The sequence below is a fragment of the Vulpes lagopus genome, chromosome 5 (assembly GCF_018345385.1).
Source record: "Vulpes lagopus strain Blue_001 chromosome 5, ASM1834538v1, whole genome shotgun sequence".
Taxonomy (NCBI): Eukaryota; Metazoa; Chordata; class Mammalia; order Carnivora; family Canidae; genus Vulpes; species Vulpes lagopus.
Window position 1 is genome coordinate 44,454,201 of NC_054828.1, and position 8,417 is coordinate 44,462,617.

The following is an 8,417-nucleotide window of genomic DNA, read 5'->3' on the forward strand; positions in this document are numbered from 1 at the left end:
AGAAAGGCATCATGGCAGACTTGCGCTCAGGAATAACTTTGCAGAGGAAGTTAACATTATCCTCAGTAGTAAAGAAGAAACAGAAAAAGCAATAAAGGCCCAGGAAGGCAACCCAGTGTGGACAGGTAGGGTGGGAAATTCACAAGGACTTGCAAAGTAGTTGCCTATACTGAACTACTAGATTTGTGTACAGTCATGGGACAGTTGGCCACTATTTATACAATTACACTTCTTAGAAAACTATTCCTTCTACTACTACTAATATTCCTACCAGCACTGCAGCCGAAAATGTCAACTGGACCCTCAGCAATACTGGGTGAAAAATCCTACAAGTAACTGTTTATGGAAAGTGCAATGAATGCCAAGGCTGGTGAAAATGTGGTTGGAGACGTAGCCAAGGTCAGATCATTATGGGCCTACATAGTAAGTGGTAAAGCCTAGTGGCGGACAGTATGAGCTCAACATTTAATAGGTTCAGCAACCCTCAGAAAGTTGCTTGATTCTGCTGTGCCTCAGTTTCTTCAACTGCCCCAGAGGATACTGTATTGCTGATGAAGTTGAAACTACCTATTCCATCCAAGCATTGTGAAGATTCAGTGAGAATATGCACGCAAAGCATTGTGTAATATTCAACAAACGTTAGTTGCCATTACATTACCATCCACAGGAGCTTAGGGGCCAGAGAAAGCAACTGAAGGATTGTGACATGGTCAGATTGACATCACACAGCCTCAGGTCATGTACAATCTGGCTTGAAAGGAAGCTGGAGGCAAGGAAACCAGTTAGAAGGCTGTTGCAGTGATCCAGGCAAGAAATGAAGCAAGGCTGAAATCACAACCTCGGCAAAGGGATTTAAGGCTGACCTATGGGTTGAATACAGTAAAGGTCCAAGTCCATGCTAATATAAATAAATAATATTAAAAATAAATAGGGTAGAAGGAGCATTAATTTCTCACAGCAGAATTCCAGTCAACAAATGTGGAAGTAGAGACAGAAACAGAAAATCACCACAAAGCAAATACACTGTAGTAACTGTGCAGGTAAGAACCACTGATGGGTGCTAAACTTCATGGGTGAAAGAATGATGGGAAGGGGAGAGCCTGGCAGAAATGAAAAGGTGGTTCTCTATCATAGCCAGACGATACAGCAGTGGCTGCACTTGACCGTCTACAGCCAAAGGCACTATACACATTGAATTGGAGGTGCTGGGGCCTTGGCAGAGCAACTCAATGAGCCCCCAGCCCTGCCCTCTGGGAGCAGCCAGCCTGCCTGCCACAAACAGTGCTGACTCCAGTCACCTCTGAACAAAACAAAGCCTAGCACATTAGCTGTCTCTCCAACCAGCTGGTAGCAAACACAGAGCCCCTTCTGCTTCCAAGCAAATGGAGCAGCTGTTCTAGGGCCTGTGTTTGAGCAGGACCTCTGGAGCCAGGCTGCCTAGGGTCCAATTCCAATTTACTACTCACCAGCGCACCTCTGGGTGACTCATTCTTGCTGGGCCTCAGTTCTCTCATCTGGAAAATGGTAATACTGGTATGCACCTTAAAGGGTTAATCCACAAAAAGGGTTTATCACAGTGAATGGCCTAAATCAGCGCTTGGGATTATTAGCCATTAGCACATCTTGATGTAAGATGCCTGCCCGGGGGCCTCCACCCAGTGGGAAAGGCCCAGGGGATGGCAGCAGCTGTCTGGTCTTTCTACTCACATACACCTTGACCCCTGACTTCAAGGGTTTGGAGAGGCACTTCCACTACCACCCCCGAATTTGGTAGGAACTTGGAAAGTGCTGATAAATCCATTTTTCTTTATTTCTAATTTATACCCTGCCTGCCAGCTTCCAGAAAGGATGTAAAGCAGCACAGATAAATCTACTCAACCTCTAGTGACAGGAACCAGGGTATTCTCTTCTTCCACATCTGCCATGAAGGTCAACTCATCCTACCCTTCCAGGCAGACAGGGGTTAACCAGGGAGCAAACACAGGAGGGGGACGGCACCCCACCTCGCACCACAGAGCTGGCATCCCCACCTCACCCACCCCAGGCCACTTCCCTCCCTCCCTGCCTGCCTGCAGCTCCCGTGTTTCTTGTAGCCACACCATGTACGACACCACGTACATCCACGCCGGCCTCTGCCACCTGGCAGGGGCTGCAGGAACAAAGAGTATCAAGGGGCAAACTGTCCTCCCACAGCTGCAAAAAGGTATACAAATGAAATCAAATCAACAGTACCTTCGGAGGGAGGCTGTTTGCTTCATCCTGGAAGAGCAGCCGGACAGTATCAAAGGACGAGGGTGCGTATCTTGGTGGCTGGTAGGTGAAGCTATTCTCTCCCCTCCACACCCCTGCAGCAGCCCCCCATGACAGCGCCCCCCCCACCCCCCCACCCCCGTGACACCTGCTCCCAGCAGCTCCACTACCCACGGCTGGCTCTGGCTGAGCAGCCCTTATTCTCTCCCCTGACTACTCCAGGCTCCGCAGCCTGCCAAGGCCTCCCGGTGCCTCTGCTCCCTCCAGATGTCAGCATCACCAGTCACTCAGCCTTCCCTTGGGCACACAAACCCCTATTAGCCTTCCTCACTGCTCAACCCAACCCCTCGGATGCTGATCAACAGATGTGTAAGCTCCCTGAGTACAGGCCGATGGGGCAGCATGCAGGGCACAAGCTGCATGATTGGAAGGCTTGGAGATGTTGCCACACATGATCCTTTTGCATTTTGAGCAAATTACTCAAAGCTAAGCTGGCAATTCTCAAGGTTTAAAGTATGTAAGAACAACTGGGAGCTGGAAGCTAGGGATGAGAGGGACATGCTTTTGGCTACAGCAAAGATTTTCATGCACTATTCCAGAAATTCAGTTTTAATGAGTCCAGGCTGGAGCCCAGGAATCTATTTTTAATAAGATGCAGGGGGTCTTATGTCATGCTATGAGTAACAGACCCAATCCCAGGACCTCGGCTATGTGGGAAAGGCCAGGCTTGGGAGTCCAGTGCTGCTGGAGCAAGGCCTCAGCTCTAAATACCAGGTGGGTAATCTTACACAGGTAAACAACTCGTCTGGTGCTCAGACTCTATCAATGAAATGGACAGGCAGGACAAGACTCCTAGAACTCTAATAGTGCAAAATAATAGCTAATATTTATTGAGCATATATTATATGCTAAGAATTCTTTGAAGTATTTTTCACATATTTTCCCAGTTTCTCCTCATAACAGACATATGAAGGAGGTGCAATGAAGAAACTGAATAGTGGCGTGTTAAGTGACCTGTTGAGGGCCACCCTGTTGGTGATGAGAGCCCTGGGATTTAAATCCAGACAGTACAATCCAGAGCCAGAGCTCACCCTCACCATGCTCTGGCTCCAAAAAGGACTCTTGGAGTGAGACTTTACAGTGAGAGCAAGCAGGACACCTGGGTGGCTGCCGTACTGGCTTGCCCATTTCAGGACTCCAGCCCCACCCCTGGAGCTGCCCCCGGGGTCACCTTCTAGGCCGGTTTAAAAGCAAGTCTTACTGCATGAAGTCAAAATTAGCCTCAAAGCACAAGTAGGAGAAACACCCATTACTTCTGCAAAACTGGAGAGACTTTTAAAAGCAAGAAACAAAGTGTACAGGCCTAAGGAATGCCAGGGCCTCCTCAACTCCAGAAGCTCCTCACAGGGGAGGACCAGACACTAGAGGGGAGCCTGGGAAAATTCCCATGAGGCCAGATTGCCAAGCAGAGCTGGTCACGGCATCAGGCCACTGCAGGCCTTTGCCCACATTTTCAAAGGAGAGAAAGCACAGATTACACCTCAGGCCATGAAGCAAACGGCCAAAAGTTCCTTGGGGAATCCTGCCCACCCCCACAGGAGCAGCAAGCTCAGGAGAGCACCTTAGAACCAAGATCACACGAGGGGTTAAAGGTGCCTGCCTTAACCTGAAGCAATGTACAAGCTGGACCCAGGCAGAACCCTGAAAGAGAAAGGAGGTAAAAGGAGACCAAGGGTACTCACCATGGGGTCCTTTTCCCTCAGGACCCTCTGGCTGGGCTTGCCCTCTGCTCACACCATTTGTGAGGCCCATATATGCCTCCCTCTTCCATCATTCATTGCCTTCCCAAATCCTACTTATCCACCTAAGCGCAGCTGAAAAAAAACCCTCTTCCTCCATGAAGCTGTCTGGAGAACTCCTCCTTATCACCCCACCCCAGATCACAGACCTCTCCTACTTCCAGCTTCTCCCACTCAGCCTTTGGGACTCCTTCTTATATTACGGACTTGTGATAGGCACAGCTCATTGCTTGGGAGCTGGGCTCCTGGGTCCACCTGTCTGGGTTAGAATCCCAGTTCCGCCCTTTACTAGCTGTGAGATCTTGAGCAAGTCACTGAATTTCTCTAATGCCCAATGTCCTCAGATTGGGGCTGGGAAGAGTAATTCTTTCAACCTCACTGGGTTGTGAGAATCAAGACACGTATTAGGTGCCCTTGCACCTAACAGCCACTTAATGAAAGTGGAGGATTCTTAGCTATCTTTTTTAATGTACCTGTATTTTAGCTTTTGCCCAGCTAATACATATTTCCATGATGGGGGTGTCTTTATATCTCCCAGCTGCAACGCTGTCTATCCTCTACTGAGGACCTACTGTATGCCAAGTCCTGTGCTAGATCACTGAAACCCTAAGCTGCCCTTTGGGAGACTCCAGGCTGGAGGGCCTACCTGGTACCCTACATAAAAGCCATTTTTGTTGGCATAAATCTCCCTGCAGTAAGCCTTGGGCAATTTCTGTACTCCCCTCAGTCCCAGGTTTGGCAGACGCCCACAAGAGGGAAAAGGTGGCCATGTGGAGTTCTGCAGGGTGCTGCAAAAGCACAGAAAGGACGCTATGGGTATGCATGTCCACATCCATGCATAGGTAGGGTAGCCCATGGAAGAACATTTTGCACTCTAGCTCATTTCCTGGGTCTCTCACATAACCGGCAATGTGACCTTGGTTAAATTTCTAACTCTCTAATTCTTGGTTTCCTCATCTAATCATGGGAATGCAAATTTCTTCACAGTGTTATTATTAGAATTGCTTCCAACAAATGCTAATGGATTAATCTTGCCAAACTGGGAAGCTACCAACCTTCCCCTGCCCCATGAATCAAAGGGAAAGGGCATGTGGCCTTGGAGGAAGGCTCAGAGGGACCCAGAGCATGGAAGAAAAATAGCTACATGCCCTTTAGCAACACTCAACAGTCAGTGTAGAGATTCCCAGGAGAACACAAACTCCAGTAATGGTTAAAAGAGCTATGAATTCAACAGTATGCACGAACGCAGTATTTCTTCATACATCTTTGCCCCCAAGCACTATATTGTAATGTGAATGGAAGCAAAGTCAAAGCAAAGGTCAAAGATGTGTTCATAAGTGAACATTCAAAATGGCGGGCAAAACTATGTTAACAACAGGGGCCATGCTACACTCAGTCCAGAAGGCAAACTCATCTTGAGAAAAATCACTCTCCTTCCACCCACACTCCCCACTACTTTAACCAGACAGTAAAAAGCAAAGAAATTTTACATTACATTATTTAGAAACATAAGAGCATCACGAAAAGAAAAGGTTTTTTATTTTATAGTCAATTTAATGGCCAACAGTGTGTCCTGACTCTCCTTCTGCAAAATGGGTATTAAAAGACTGCCTACTTCATAGAGTGGTTGAGAGAATTAGCTGAGATAAAGAATTAGCTAAGGTAAAGAATTCAGCACAATATCTGATACATAATAAGCTCTGACAAGTGTTAGCTGCTGTTGTTGTTGTTTTTGTTGTTCCTGTCCCCGAATTGTTAAAATTAAAGAATCATGAATTGGGGAATTAGGCACCCTAATCAAATGGTTCAGTCTTTGGGTTGGAAATCTTATTCAAATATCTAAACATCCCCTTCTTCCCATAACATCTGTGGCTTAATGGGACACAACTTGCATTGCTCTGGCATATCCAACAAAAAACCCTGCCCTGGTCTTCTGACACTCCAGGGCTCCCTGGGGTGGAAGAAAAGCAGAAAGCTCAAGTCAGGTGGAAAGACTGGGATTGAGGACTGGAAGAGGAGTGGCTGAAAAGAAAATGGAATTGGTCCAAAAGACACAAAAAAATAAAAAATAAAAGGGGAGTGTGAACAGTTCTTTAAAAGCCTCACATGCCCCGGGAGAAACCTTCAAAGGAGAGAAGAATGAGCTAACCCTTCAGACCCTTTGAAGTACTTACACGTATGGTGGAATCCCTTGGTCCGCTCTGTCTTCAAATCCTGCCCAGTTAAGGGCCCCCCAACTACATGCTTTATATGGTGTGTACCTGAAAAGCCAAGTGCTCAGGCATTGCAGGGAATTTCTCTCACCATTTAATATGGAATGCCTGGAATATTCCGGCCGAGAAGTATTTCTTAATTTCCTGTGCAATCTGAAGGCATTATCCAAGGGTTATTTTTGTTTTGTTTTATTCAGAAGTGGGGTTGCTGGAGCATTCCTCTTGGACATGTTCAGATTTGAATTAATTAGAATTCCTGTACAGTTTTCTTCGGTTATAATTATAGCTTAATTTGATTGCTTAATAGCTCTGGTTTTCGTAATGTTTAGCACCTGTTGTAAATTGCACAAGATAAATCACCTTCTACCTTCCACCGTGTTTATGCCTAACTTTTGCCTTTCCCCTTTCAGCTGGTGGGCTTGCGGCGACAGCCACACGCTTTGCTCATCCCTGCCCTTTCCACCACAGAACTCTCTTTTGCAAGGCTATTTAACCAGAGAAGAAGTGACTTTTACTTAAATGCCTCCTTAAGACTGTTAGATTTTTTTAAGGGGAAAAAAAATTGAGAAAAAAAAAAAGAGTATTTCAGATGCTATAAACTCTGAAGACTGACCTCTGGTATTATGTAGACTTCCACTTAAGGGTCACCTTTTTGATGCACTGGGTGTGTAGAATTTTTTTTTTCCCCTCCTTTCCTTTCTAGAATTATTAGACAGCAGTGGAAGCCCTGCATCATTAATTGATTTCTCCCATGCATTGTGCTATGATACAATTTTTCAAGGCTGTGCATAATTGTGTTCTCTGTGCCAGCGTTCTGTGTTCTGTCCTTGTCATATTGTCATTGAAGGCTGTTTCCACCCTCTGTAATTGGAGATGTTCTACTTTTGGACAAAGGTGTGGGGGCAGCTCAGGGGAACAGCGCTGACATTTACTTCATCAATTTATTTTTATTGTTCCTACATTTATTGCAGCTATAACAGCCCTTTAATAGTTATATCTCCTCCCTGTAGGGTATTCTGGTATTTGAAATTTTTTTAACTCATTTGTTCTCATAGATAACAGTAAAGTGCATTTCAGGATAACCTTTAGGTTTCAATCTCCTCTCTTCTTTTGGCTCTGAGGCAGTCTTTGCTTTAAACTTTTACTGCATTGCCAGTCTAAAGGCCAGAGCGCCAAGTTCATTCTAGCACTGGAGTAACCACAAATTAGTGGTCCTGAAAATTTCAGGGAGGTTAGTCCTAAACCAAGAGTGCAGCTATTACCGTAATTCAAAACTGGTCATCCTTTTAATGGGGGGGGGTGGCAAAGGAAGGTGGGCGGGAAGGAGAGAAAGTGAGAGAGGATGACAGAGAATCCCGGGAAATACTTAACAGACCTCACGTTACAATCCTGGTCAAAAAAGGACTGTAATTAAATCTTTATGACTGATGAAGCATCGCAATGAACCAATTCTGAGTCTCTGTCCTTCAAGGCCATAGACACGGGGCACAATGAAGAGGAAACTGCACTTGGATTTACTATTCTTTCTTTGGATACCATAAGCCTCCATCCCAGTCCCACCTCCCTTAGGAAAGGTTACCTTAGGATAGCCTGGAAATAAGTCCTTATCTGCAAACCTAGCTTATTTATTTACTTTTTAATTTTTACCAGCCCTGTAGAAAAAATAAGTATCAATTTTGTCTGCTTTCCTACCACCATCTTTGTGGTTGTGAAAACATTTGTCTGGGCAAGAAATGTTTCAGTGCTTATTTTTAAGACCATGATACTAAGCCATTGTATAACAGTTTGTGCTCTGGTTGCCAGATTTAAAACAATCATTTCCACTGAACAGTCTACGCATATTTCAAATGGGGGTTCATTCCAGTTTCTATCCCCCCAGTTACTTCTATAGAATCATTACTACAACAGTATCACCAGAACTTACTAGAAATCGGCCTTCGGCTCATCAGAGAGGGCCAAACACTTTGTCCATTATTGTAATGCCAAATACGTAGCCAAGAAAAACAGCTCCAAATTCCACACCGGTTCTGGCTGCAGGAGCCTTTTTTCTCTCCCTACTAACAAGAACATCAACCTGGGAAACAGCATTTCTCATGCACCCAGTTGTCACCATTTATAAAAAGAAAGGTTGTTTCAAACTACACAAACTCTCAAG

At 45.5% G+C, this 8,417-nt stretch overlaps 1 long non-coding RNA gene across 1 annotated transcript in view; it reads right to left on the reverse strand.

The window, feature by feature from the left end:
* The window catches only part of LOC121490445, a 31,840-nt gene extending 29,259 nt beyond the window's left edge, over positions 1 to 2,581 (reverse strand). Inside the window, exons 1-2 of the long non-coding RNA XR_005987674.1 lie at positions 2,233 to 2,581; positions 1,467 to 1,541 (exon numbers count right to left, since the gene is read on the reverse strand). This is a non-coding gene — a long non-coding RNA (uncharacterized LOC121490445). The remainder of the gene's footprint in view (positions 1 to 1,466; positions 1,542 to 2,232) is intronic.
* Positions 2,582 to 8,417: the final 5,836 nt, after the last annotated feature.